Source organism: Helianthus annuus, chromosome 15 (assembly GCF_002127325.2).
Source record: "Helianthus annuus cultivar XRQ/B chromosome 15, HanXRQr2.0-SUNRISE, whole genome shotgun sequence".
Lineage (NCBI taxonomy): Eukaryota > Viridiplantae > Streptophyta > Magnoliopsida > Asterales > Asteraceae > Helianthus > Helianthus annuus.
Genome location: NC_035447.2, coordinates 140,048,285 through 140,062,134, shown reverse-complemented (window position 1 = coordinate 140,062,134; position 13,850 = coordinate 140,048,285).

Genomic DNA, 13,850 nt, shown 5'->3' with positions numbered 1-13,850 from the left:
GCCAATTAAAGTGGTGCAAAATTTTGAGCATATTTGAATCAGTTCTTTGTTGGACAGGAAGGTTTATGGAGGATGGGCTCATTCACTGCTGGGCCACTAAAAAGGAGAAGACCCAAAATTGGAGAACATCTAAACCGCAATAAAAATAGCATAAAACTAGGGGGAGATTGTTAGGTCTAGAGTTTTACGCTTATCTTTATTGTATTTATTTAAGTTTGTTTGGTTTGGATTAGGGCTTGGGCTAGGCCATGTGGGCCAATGGGGTAGAGGCTCCTATATATAGTTATGTCTAGATTATTGTAGTAGAGCTCTCCATTGTAATCATGTAGCCCTAATAGAGAACCTTGTACCCGACAAACCTAGGGATTGTGTGCAAGGTTCTCGAAGATCGTACCAGACAGTCCTTGAGACTGTGTGCGATCTAAGCAGCGGCACTAAGTTATTTAATGAAATATTTCTTTTTGTTCTTTCGGTTTGATCTTACTTTCCGCATTCGATCGAACCGTCAAGTGATATCACGGGTATTCGGGACTAACAAGTGGTATCAGAGCCATTGAAGTCTTTCAAAGGCTCGGTTTTGATATCACTCGAAGAACTAAAAGAAGGTTTTGCACAGTGTCGAGGGGATTTTGTTTGAAAAGGAAGAGATCTCGGTTCATGAAATTTGATATTCATTCACAGATCTGAAAATATAAGATCTGCTGATGTTTGTGTTCATCCAACTACACACAGTTGAGTGTGTGTTGTGGAGAGAAAGATGGAGAGCACTAAGCCGTGTTCTTCGACAACTCCGTATCCCAAAGGCACCGGTGCCGGTAGAAAGTTCAGAAAAACACCAAGGTGAAGATGGATGCTTTACGGTGAATTTCAGAAAGTGACGTATGGTGCTATACGATGAGGGTGGTTGTTCGGAGGTGCTATTCGGGAGTCATCGATGTTCTTCGGTTTGATTCAGAAACCAGGTTTGTTTACTGGTGTGTTTTCAGTGGGTTACGACTAAGAGATGTGGTTTCCGGTGACTCATAGTGGTAGTATAAGGTGCGCAGATGGCTGAGATTGATGGTTCTTGAATGGCTGTTCACATGGTGGTTGTAACAGGTGAATGAAAATGGTGGTTTCAGGCAGGTAAGGGTGGTGCGCGGTGAAGAAGACTGATGTTTACAGTTGACAGTTACCGGTGAGACATATGATGACGGAAGAAGGTAGGCGACGACGAGGTGCTCGGTTGTATTGGATTTTGTTTTACGGTCACTATGGTTCTCCGGTTAACTGTGTTCTTCAACGATTCTCGCCGATGATTATGGTGATGGTCGGAGATCGTTATTTTCGGCCGGTGGAAAACTTCAGGTGACGTCGGCTGGATTGATCACTTGCGGCTAGGGTTTGCCAACACAATGATCACATGGGCTTGTGTGCATGATTGGGCCAATGATTGGCACAAGTTATGAGGTCTGACAATATTCCTTGGGCCCACAAGAAACGACAATTGTTATATTCGTTGATTGCAGCGATGTTCATTTGGGCTGTCATTTAATTATAATAGACCACATGTAGCCAATTCTAGAAGTTTGCATTATTTTTGTGTGGGCCCATCTGCTACAAATGCCACGCAACCAGAAGTTAGGTTCTAAGTTTCTTTTTTTGGCTTGTGGCTTAGTATATCTTACAGGTACGTATTTTGTGGATTTAATTTGATATGAGGTGGGATGATTTGTTTGTTGTGTTGGGCCCACTACATTATGAGATATTGGGATTTTTTAGGGGACACACATAAAAGTTCTAGCATTTATGATTTTGCGTGGGTCGTTGCTACTAATTGGGCCACTTTGTTTTGATTGGGCTGAGATCACTTTCTGTTTGGGTCGTTTGGAAATATTAATATTGGGCTGCAAATAGCGGATGAAGTTGGCCAATTAAAGTGGTGCAAAATTTTGAGCATATTTGAATCAGTTCTTTGTTGAACCGGAAGGTTTATGGAGGATGGGCTCATTCACTGCTGGGCCACTAAAAAGGAGAAGACCCAAAATTGGAGAACATCTAAACCGCAATAAAGATAGCATAAAACTAGGGGGAGATTGTTAGGTCTAGAGTTTTACGCTTATCTTTATTGTATTTATTTAAGTGTGTTTGGTTTGGATTAGGGCTTGGGCTAGGCCATGTGGGCCAATGGGGTAGAGGCTCCTATATGTAGTTATGTCTAGATTATTGTAGTAGAGCTCTCCATTGTAATCATGTAGCCCTAATAGAGAACCTTGTACCCGACAATCCTAGGGATTGTGTGCAAGGTTCTCGAAGATCGTACCAGACAGTCCTTGAGACTGTGTGCGATCTAAGCAGCGGCACTAAGTTATTTAATGAAATATTTCTTTTTGTTCTTTCGGTTTGATCTTACTTTCCGCATTCGATCGAACCGTCAAGTGATATCACGGGTATTCGGGACTAACAAGTGGTATCAGAGCCATTGAAGTCTTTCAAAGGCTCGGTTTTGATATCACTCGAAGAACTAAAAGAAGGTTTTGCACAGTGTCGAGGGGATTTTGTTTGAAAAGGAAGAGATCTCGGTTCATGAAATTTGATATTCATTCACAGATCTGAAAATATAAGATCTGCTGATGTTTGTGTTCATCCAACTACACACAGTTGAGTGTGTGTTGTGGAGAGAAAGATGGAGAGCACTAAGCCGTGTTCTTCGACAACTCCGTATCCCAAAGGCACCGGTGCCGGTAGAAAGTTCAGAAAAACACCAAGGTGAAGATGGATGCTTTACGGTGAATTTCAGAAAGTGACATATGGTGCTATACGATGAGGGTGGTTGTTCGGAGGTGCTATTCGGGAGTCATCGATGTTCTTCGGTTTGATTCAGAAACCAGGTTTGTTTACTGGTGTGTTTTCAGTGGGTTACGACTATGAGATGTGGTTTCCGGTGACTCATAGTGGTAGTATAAGGTGCGCAGATGGCTGAGATTGATGGTTCTTGAATGGCTGTTCACACGGTGGTTGTAACAGGTGAATGAAAATGGTGGTTTCAGGCAGGTAAGGGTGGTGCGCGGTGAAGAAGACTGATGTTTACAGTTGACAGTTACCGGTGAGACATGTGATGACGGAAGAAGGTAGGCGACGACGAGGTGCCCGGTGCTCGGTGCTTGATTGTATCGGATTTTGTTTTACGGTCACTATGGTTCTCCGGTTAACTGTGTTCTTCAACGATTATCGCCGATGATTATGGTGATGGTCGGAGATCGTTATTTTCGGCCGGTGGAAAACTTCAGGTGACGTCGGCTGGATTGATCACTTGCGGCAAGGGTTTGCCAACACAATGATCACATGGGCTTGTGTGCATGATTGGGCCAATGATTGGCACAAGTTATGAGGTCTGACAATATTCCTTGGGCCCACAAGAAACGAAAATTGTTATATTCGTTGATTGCAGCGATGTTCATTTGGGCTGTCATTTAATTATAATAGACCACATGTGGCCAATTCAAGAAGTTTGCATTATTTTTGTGTGGGCCCATCTGCTACAAATGCCACGCAACTAGAAGTTAGGTTCTAAGTTTCCTTTTTTGGCTTGTGGCTTAGTATATCTTACAGGTACGTATTTTGTGGATTTAATTTGATATGAGGTGGGATGATTTGTTTGTTGTGTTGGGCCGACTACATTATGAGATATTGGGATTTTTTAGGGGACACACATAAAAGTTCTAGCATGTATGATTTTGCGTGGGTCGTTGCTACTAATTGGGCCACTTTGTTTTGATTGGGCAGAGATCACTTTCTGTTTGGGTCGTTTGGAAATATTAATATTGGGCTGCAAATAGCAGATGAAGTTGGCCAATTAAAGTGGTGCAAAATTTTGAGCATATTTGAATCAGTTCTTTGTTGAACCGGAAGGTTTATGGAGGATGGGCTCATTCACTGCTGGGCCACTAAAAAGGAGAAGACCCAAAATTGGAGAACATCTAAACCGCAATAAAGATAGCATAAAACTAGGGGGAGATTGTTAGGTCTAGAGTTTTACGCTTATCTTTATTGTATTTATTTAAGTTTGTTTGGTTTGGATTAGGGCTTGGGCTAGGCCATGTGGGCCAATGGGGTAGAGGCTCCTATATATAGTTATGTCTAGATTATTGTAGTAGAGCTCTCCATTGTAATCATGTAGCCCTAATAGAGAACCTTGTACCCGACAATCCTAGGGATTGTGTGCAAGGTTCTCGAAGATCGTACCAGACAGTCCTTGAGACTGTGTGCGATCTAAGCAGCGGCACTAAGTTATTTAATGAAATATTTCTTTTTGTTCTTTCGGTTTGATCTTACTTCCGCATTCGATCGAACCGTCAAGTGATATCACGGGTATTCGGGACTAACAAGTGATATCAGAGCCATTGAAGTCTTTCAAAGGCTCGGTTTTGATATCACTCGAAGAACTAAAAGAAGGTTTTGCACAGTGTCGAGGGGATTTTGTTTGAAAAGGAAGAGATCTCGGTTCATGAAATTTGATATTCATTCACAAATCTGAAAATATAAGATCTGCTGATGTTTGTGTTCATCCAACTACACACAGTTGAGTGTGTGTTGTGGAGAGAAAGATGGAGAACACTAAGCCGTGTTCTTCGACAACTCCGTATCCCAAAGGCACCGGTGCCGGTAGAAAGTTCAGAAAAACACCAAGGTGAAGATGGATGCTTTACGGTGAATTTCAGAAAGTGACGTATGGTGCTATACGATGAGGGTGGTTGTTCGAAGGTGCTATTCGGGAGTCATCGATGTTCTTCGGTTTGATTCAGAAACCAGGTTTGTTTACTGGTGTGTTTTCAGTGGGTTACGACTATGAGATGTGGTTTCCGGTGACTCGTAGTGGTAGTATAAGGTGCGCAGATGGCTGAGATTGATGGTTCTTGAATGGCTGTTCACACGGTGGTTGTAACAGGTGAATGAAAATGGTGGTTTCAGGCAGGTAAGGGTGGTGCGCGGTGAAGAAGACTGATGTTTACAGTTGACAGTTACCGGTGAGACATGTGATGACGGAAGAAGGTAGGCGACGACGAGGTGCTCGGTGCTCGGTTGTATCGGATTTTGTGTTACGGTCACTATGGTTCTCCGGTTAACTGTGTTCTTCAACGATTCTCGCCGATGATTATGGTGATGGTCGGAGATCGTTATTTTCGGCCGGTGGAAAACTTCAGGTGACGTCGGCTGGATTGATCACTTGCAGCTAGGGTTTGCCAACACAATGATCACATGGGCTTGTGTGCATGATTGGGCCAATGATTGGCACAAGTTATGAGGTCTGACAATATTCCTTGGGCCCACAAGAAACGACAATTGTTATATTCGTTGATTGCAGCCATGTTCATTTGGGCTGTCATTTAATTATAATAGACCACATGTGGCCAATTCAAGAAGTTTGCATTATTTTTGTGTGGGCCCATCTGCTACAAATGCCACGCAACCAAAAGTTAGGTTCTAAGTTTTTTTTTTGGCTTGTGGCTTAATATATCTAATAGGTACGTATTTTGTGGATTTAATTTGATATGAGGTGGGATGATTTGTTTGTTGTGTTGGGCCCACTACATTATGAGATATTGGGATTTTTTAGGGGACACACATAAAAGTTCTAGCATGTATGATTTTGCGTGGGCCGTTGCTACTAATTGGGCCACTTTGTTTTGATTGGGCTGAGATCACTTTCTGTTTGGGTCGTTTGGAAATATTAATATTGGGCTGCAAATAGCGGATGAAGTTGGCCAATTAAAGTGGTGCAAAATTTTGAGCATATTTGAATCAGTTCTTTGTTGGACAGGAAGGTTTATGGAGGATGGGCTCATTCACTGCTGGGCCACTAAAAAGGAGAAGACCCAAAATTGGAGAACATCTAAACCGCAATAAAGATAGCATAAAACTAGGGGAGATTGTTCGGTCTAGAGTTTTACGCTTATCTTTATTGTATTTATTTAAGTTTGTTTGGTTTGGATTAAGGCTTGGGCTAGGCCATGTGGGCCAATGGGGTAGAGGCTCCTATATATAGTTATGTCTAGATTATTGTAGTAGAGCTCTCCATTGTAATCATGTAGCCCTAATAGAGAACCTTGTACCCGACAATCCTAGGGATTGTGTGCAAGGTTCTCGAAGATCGTACCAGACAGTCCTTGAGACTGTGTGCGATCTAAGCAGCGGCACTAAGTTATTTAATGAAATATTTCTTTTTGTTCTTTCGGTTTGATCTTACTTTCCGCATTCGATCGAACCGTCAAGTGATATCACGGGTATTCGGGACTAACAAGTGGTATCAGAGCCATTGAAGTCTTTCAAAGGCTCGGTTTTGATATCACTCGAAGAACTAAAAGAAGGTTTTGCACAGTGTCGAGGGGATTTTGTTTGAAAAGGAAGAGATCTCGGTTCATGAAATTTGATATTCATTCACAAATCTGAAAATATAAGATCTGCTGATGTTTGTGTTCATCCAACTACACACAGTTGAGTGTGTGTTGTGGAGAGAAAGATGGAGAGCACTAAGCCGTGTTCTTCGACAACTCCGTATCCCAAAGGCACCGGTGCCGGTAGAAAGTTCAGAAAAACACCAAGGTGAAGATGGATGCTTTACGGTGAATTTCAGAAAGTCACGTATGGTGCTATACGATGAGGGTGGTTGTTCGGAGGTGCTATTCGGGAGTCATCGATGTTCTTCGGTTTGATTCAGAAACCAGGTTTGTTTACTGGTGTGTTTTCAGTGGGTTACGACTATGAGATGTGGTTTCCGGTGACTCATAGTGGTAGTATAAGGTGCGCAGATGGCTGAGATTGATGGTTCTTGAATGGCTGTTCACACGGTGGTTGTAACAGGTGAATGAAAATGGTGGTTTCAGGCAGGTAAGGGTGGTGCGCGGTGAAGAAGACTGATGTTTACAGTTGACAGTTACCGGTGAGACATGTGATGACGGAAGAAGGTAGGCGACGACGAGGTGCCCGGTGCTCGGTTGTATCGGATTTTGTTTTACGGTCACTATGGTTCTCCGGTTAACTGTGTTCTTCAACGATTCTCGCCGATGATTATGGTGATGGTCGGAGATCGTTATTTTCGGCCGGTGGAAAACTTCAGGTGACGTCGGCTGGATTGATCACTTGCGGCTAGGGTTTGCCAACACAATGATCACATGGGCTTGTGTGCATGATTGGGCCAATGATTGGCACAAGTTATGAGGTCTGACAATATTCCTTGGGCCCACAAGAAACGACAATTGTTATATTCGTTGATTGCAGCGATGTTCATTTGGGCTGTCATTTAATTATAATAGACCACATGTGGCCAATTCTAGAAGTTTGCATTATTTTTGTGTGGGCCCATCTGCTACAAATGCCACGCAACCAGAAGTTAGGTTCTAAGTTTCTTTTTTTGGCTTGTGGCTTAGTATATCTTACAGGTACGTATTTTGTGGATTTAATTTGATATGAGGTGGGATGATTTGTTTGTTGTGTTGGGCCCACTACATTATGAGATATTGGGATTTTTTAGGGGACACACATAAAAGTTCTAGCATGTATGATTTTGTGTGGGCCGTTGCTACTAATTGGGCCACTTTGTTTTGATTGGGCTGAGATCACTTTCTGTTTGGGTCGTTTGGAAATATTAATATTGGGCTGCAAATAGCGGATGAAGTTGGCCAATTAAAGTGGTGCAAAATTTTGAGCATATTTGAATCAGTTCTTTGTTGGACAGGAAGGTTTATGGAGGATGGGCTCATTCACTGCTGGGCCACTAAAAAGGAGAAGACCCAAAATTGGAGAACATCTAAACCGCAATAAAGATAGCATAAAACTAGGGGGAGATTGTTCGGTCTAGAGTTTTACGCTTATCTTTATTGTATTTATTTAAGTTTGTTTGGTTTGGATTAGGGCTTGGGCTAGGCCATGTGGGCCAATGGGGTAGAGGCTCCTATATATAGTTATGTCTAGATTATTGTAGTAGAGCTCTCCATTGTAATCATGTAGCCCTAATAGAGAACCTTGTACCCGACAATCCTAGGGATTGTGTGCAAGGTTCTCGAAGATCGTACCAGACAGTCCTTGAGACTGTGTGCGATCTAAGCAGCGGCACTAAGTTATTTAATGAAATATTTCTTTTTGTTCTTTCGGTTTGATCTTACTTTCCGCATTCGATCGAACCGTCAAGTGATATCACGGGTATTCGGGACTAACAAGCCATCAGACTGAAGAAGTTTTCAATTTCTGAACCAAAGAAAAAGGAGACGCATGTCGAATCCTCAGGAGAAAACAAGAGAAAGTTCTCGAATTTTAAGAAAAGTACCGGCAGTGCCAGCAAGAGGAGAGATACAAACCCGCCTGCTGAAGTAAAGACTGGCAGTGAACAAAAAGGGAAAGGATACATGGGCACTCTGCCCAAATGTGAATTTTGCTAGTATCATTATGCTGGCCGGTGCAGCGTTAGAAAATGTGAATCCCGTGGGAAGATTGGTCACTTGAAAGAAACATGTTGGGTTGGCGCTGGCCGTGGTGGCCAAAGGGGATTCGGTAGCAACAATCGTGGAAGTAACGGGAATGGGAACCGCAACGGCGGAAATGGTAATCGTGGTAACTTCGGGAATCAAGCAGGAAATGGTAACCGCAATCAAAACAACAATCAAGGCGGTAATGGAGATGGTAACGGTTGAGGACCGGGGTGTTTTAACTGCGGAGACATCGGGCACTTCAAGCGTGAATGCCCAAAACTCAATCAAGCTCGTGGAAGGGTATTTAACATTGGAGCGAGGGAAACACGCCAGGACCCGAATGTTGTCACTGGTACGTTCCTTTATAAACCAACGCTTTACATCTATTCTATTTGACACCGGTGCCGACTATAGTTTTGTATCGCTAAAATTTAAGAATATGCTTGGGTTAACTGCTAGTAAGTTAGACATTTCATACTCAATCGAACTGGCTAACGGAAAGCTAGTAGAAACAAATGAAGTCATCAGAGGATGCGTGATAAAGCTATGAGGACACGAATTTACACTGGATCTACTGCCAGTCAAGTTGGGAAGCTTCGACGTGGTAGTAGGGATGGATTGGTTGTCAAGCAACAGAGCCGAAATTGTATGTCACGAGAAGACTATTCGCATCCCAATGGCGGATGGAGAAACGATTGTGGTTCATGGATAAAAGCACGATACGCCCTTAAGGATCATTAGCTGCCTGAAAGCTAGAAAGTGTTTGAAGAAGGGATGTGTTGCCTTCTTGGCACACATCGTGGATAAGGAGGCCGCTGAATCAAGGATAGAAGACATCCCAGTCGTAAAAGAATATCCTGAAGTATTTCTAGAAGACTTGCCAGGATTGCCGCCACAAAGACAAGTCGAGTTTCATATTGACGTAGTTCCAGGCGCCGCGCCTGTAGCTAAGGCACCCTATCGACTTGCGCCTTCGGAAATGCAGGAATTGTCAACGCAACTCCAGGAGCTGTTAGACAAAGGATTCATCAGGCCAAGCTTCTCGCCTTGGGGAGTTTCAGTTTTGTTTGTTAAGAAGAAAGATGGTAGTTTTCGCATGTGTATCGACTACCGGGATTTGAACAAGTTGACAATCAAGAACAGATATCCTTTGCCAAGGATCGATGACATGTTCGATCAGTTACAAGGTTCAAGCTTTTACTCGAAGATCGATCTACGATCAGGATACCAACAGTTGAGAATTCAAGAGGAAAGCATACCAAAGACTGCGTTTAGGACTCGATATGGACATTACGAGTTCCTGGTTATGCCGTTTGGTCTGACAAACGCGCCAGCTGTATTTATGGATTTGATGAACAGAGTTGCAAGCCGTACCTCGATAAGTTCGTAATTGTGTTCATTGATGACATTCTGATCTACTCGAAGTCGAAGGAAGAACATGAGCATCATCTAAGAGCCATCTTAGAGCTGCTTAAGAAGGAGAAGTTATACACAAAGTTCTCGAAGTGCGAGTTCTGGTTACGCGAAGTCCAGTTTCTTGGTCATGTGGTTAACGGAAATGGAATTCATGTGGATCCCACAAAGATCGAGGCGATCAAGAACTGGGAAACTGCAAAGACGCCAACCGAGATTCGACAATTCTTAGGTTTGGCTGGGTATTATCGCAGGTGTATTGAGGATTTCTCGAAAATCGCTCAACCTTTGACCTCCCTTACGCAGAAAGAGAAGAAGTTTGATTGGGGAGATAAACAAGAAGAAGCATTTCAGTTGTTGAAGAACAAACTTTGCGACACACTGATCTTATCTCTACCCGAAGGCACGGACGATTTCGTGGTATATTGCGACGTCTCGCGTCAAGGTTTGGGATGTGTATTAATGCAACGACAGAAGGTTATAGCATATGCTTCTCGCCAGCTGAAGGTCCACGAGAAAAACTACACCACGCATGATTTGGAATTGGGCGCAGTGGTGTTTGTTTTGAAAATCTGGCGACACTACTTATATGGCAGGCGATGTACCATCTTCATGGATCACAAGAGCCTACAACATATTTTTGATCAAAAAGAGCTTAACATGAGGCAAAGACGCTGAGTTGAATTATTAAACGACTACGATTATGAGATCAAGTATCACCCAGGGAAGGCGAATGTAGTCGCTGATGCCTTAAGTCGGAAAGAAAGGATTAAGCCCATAAGGGTTAGGGCTTTGGAAATGATTGTTCAGACAGACCTCACATTACGCATTCGTGCTGCGCAAAGGGAAGCTCTTAAAAGGGAAAACCTTGAGAACGAGTATCTCCGGGGAATGGAGAAGCAATTGGTACCTAAGGAGGATGGAACATTGTGTTTCTTGGGAAGAATTTGGGTTCCTCTCTTTGGTGGTTTGAAAGAAGTTATTTTCGATGAAGCACACAAGTCACGGTACTCGATTCACCCGGGAGCAGATAAAATGTACCAAGACCTAAAGGATTTTTATTGGTGGCCAAGGATGAAAGGCGATGTTGCGATATATGTTGGCAAATGTTTAACTTGTGCCAAGGTAAAGGCCGAATACCAGAAGCCTTCAGGTCTCTTGCAACAACCCGAAATACCTCAGTGGAAGTGGGAACAGATTTCGATGGACTTTATAACGAAATTGCCAAGGACGCCCAAAGGTCACGATACAATTTGGGTAATTGTAGACCGCATAACGAAATCAGCACACTTTTTGCCAATTAAGGAAAAAGACAACACGAGCAAACTTGCTAAGATATATCTGAGAGAGATTGTTGCACGACATGGAGTGCCTCTCTCAATCATCTCTGATAGAGATGGAAGATTCGTGTCAAGGATTTGGCAATCCTTTCAAGAAGCCTTTGGTTCTCAGTTGAATCTGAGTACTGCTTTTCACCCGCAAACAGACGGACAGAGTGAGCGAACGATTCAAACGCTAGAAGACATGTTGCGAGCTTGTGTAATGGATTTAGGTGGGAGTTGGGACACTCACCTACCATTGGTTGAATTCTCATACAATAATAGTTATCATGCAAGCATTCAAGCCGCACCGTTCGAAGCTCTCTATGGGCGTAAGTGTCGATCACCGGTTTGTTGGGCCGACGCGGGAGATAGACAGTTAGTTGGTCCAGAATTGGTCCAGGAAACAACAGACAAGATTTTCCAGATCCGAGAACGCATCAAATAGGCTCGTGATCGACAAAAGTGTTATGCGGACCGCAGAAGAAAGCCTTTGGAATTTGAGGTAGGAGATATGGTATTGTTGAAGGTTTCGCCCTGGAAGGGTGTGGCACGCTTTGGGAAGCGTGGGAAGTTGAACCCTAGATACATTGGTCCATTCAGAATCCTGGAACGGATTGGCCTCGTAGCATACAAGTTGGATTTACCTGCAGAACTAAATGGCGTCCATGATACATTCCATGTATCAAATTTGAAAAAAGAGTCCAACTCAAGAAACAGTGGTCATTCCTGCCGACGAAGTTCTTGTTGACGACACACTCCACTTTATTGAAGAACCAGTTGAGGTTACGGATTGGAAGGTTAACAAAACACGCAGGAGTAGTGTCAAACTCATCAAGGTTCGATGGAATGCACGGCATGGCCCAGAATTCACATGGGAACGTGAGGATCGTATGAAGGCCAAATACCCACATTTATTCCCCAAGACCCCTGCATCTAGAAGAACCTAAAATTTCGGGACAAAATTTTCTTAACGGGGGGGAGAATGTGACAACCCTCACAATTACAGGTACTGTACAATTAATTAATTTTAATTACGTGCTTAATGGCTGTGCTTGATTACAACTGACAATTTAAACTGCTTTATGATTTTTGTATCATACATACATATGCATCACATTTCATACTGTCACTCCATTCATTCATACAAACTTTAGTGACAAACTTGATACACAAAGCACAGTTAGCACAGTTAACGGATAACTCTGAAATTCACTGACAGTGCCATAAATAGTCAGACAGTGTTTTGAGGCCAGAATGAGCCAGGGACAGGGTACTACACTAGTATGGAGTGTAGGGAAGTGAGGACTATAAAACTGCGTCACTAGGTGATAGTTAAAGTGCCGGAAGTGCCTAAAAAACCCACTAATAATGCAGAATTCTGCATTATTTATCAGAAATTCAGCATTTAACATTCTAGTAATGTGCAAAATTATGGCAGAATGGTCTTGTATGCTTTCCTAAGTGTCGGGAATTAAATGTGACACAAAAGGTTATAAAAAGGACACTAAATGGAATAATTAAGCACTTTAACGGAACGGTATCTAATCGAACAACCGGACATTACCCGGAACACTAAAATTTTGCCAAACACATTGTTTTATTATTTCTTGGCTAGTCATGATCCCCGAACACCGTAACACCCCCTAAATATCAACTAACATATGTAAATTTATACTTGAAAACTAACTATCATTTACCTTTTTCCATCAAATTTTTTACATATAACCCCCCCCCCCATACCCGATTTCGGTCACAAGAGGACCCACAAACATCACCACTTTACTTCATATCTTACCTCCAAGATTTAATTGTATATTTTATTTGATTGTTACTTGTTGTGATGGACAAGATATTAAGAAGAAAGATTATAAGTATGGGGAGCATCCTTACAACATCACTTCACAAATCTTCACACCACTCCCTCACACCTCTCTCCCTCCCTCTCGGCTCAACATAACCGCCACCACCATCACCTTAACATCACCATCTTCTTCCATTTTTAAGCTTCATTCATATGCTAGAAGGTGCCTTGTGAAGATTGTAGCTTGTGGATCATCAAGGAGCTTCCTTTTTTGCTTTTTCACACCACATTTCATCATCTTTGCGCTAGAGATCTTCCCTAGCCTTTGTGCTAGTAGTAAGTTCTTGTTTAACTCTTGTTCACCTTACTTTTATGGTTAAAAGTTGTAGTATGATAAGTATGTTTAAAACACTAAAGAACAAGAACTAAGAAGATGAACATAAAGCTTTACATGAAGATTACATGATGAAATGATGTAGTAGGATGTTGTTACGAATATATTGTTGATCTCTTATTGACTCTTGGTTATGTGGTGTAAATCACCATATGGATCTTGTTAAATGATGTTAGAAATATGATTTAACAAGACCAGAGGGTGATTATATGATACATAAAGTAATCATCTTCTAAGTCTAAGCATGAACTTAATAGAAAACGATTTTCTTGAAAAATAAGTGAATAAAATAAGTTGATGATCATGTAGATCCGAGTTCTACAAAAGACTTTTCTAAATAAACCAAGTTTAAAAATCGATTTTTAAAAAGATTATAACTTTTACATACGCTTACACCATTTTTGGAAATGAAATAAGTGTAGAAACCTTTTATCTACAAGAGGAGTTCAAAAGATTAATTTTTGTAAAAATTGTTT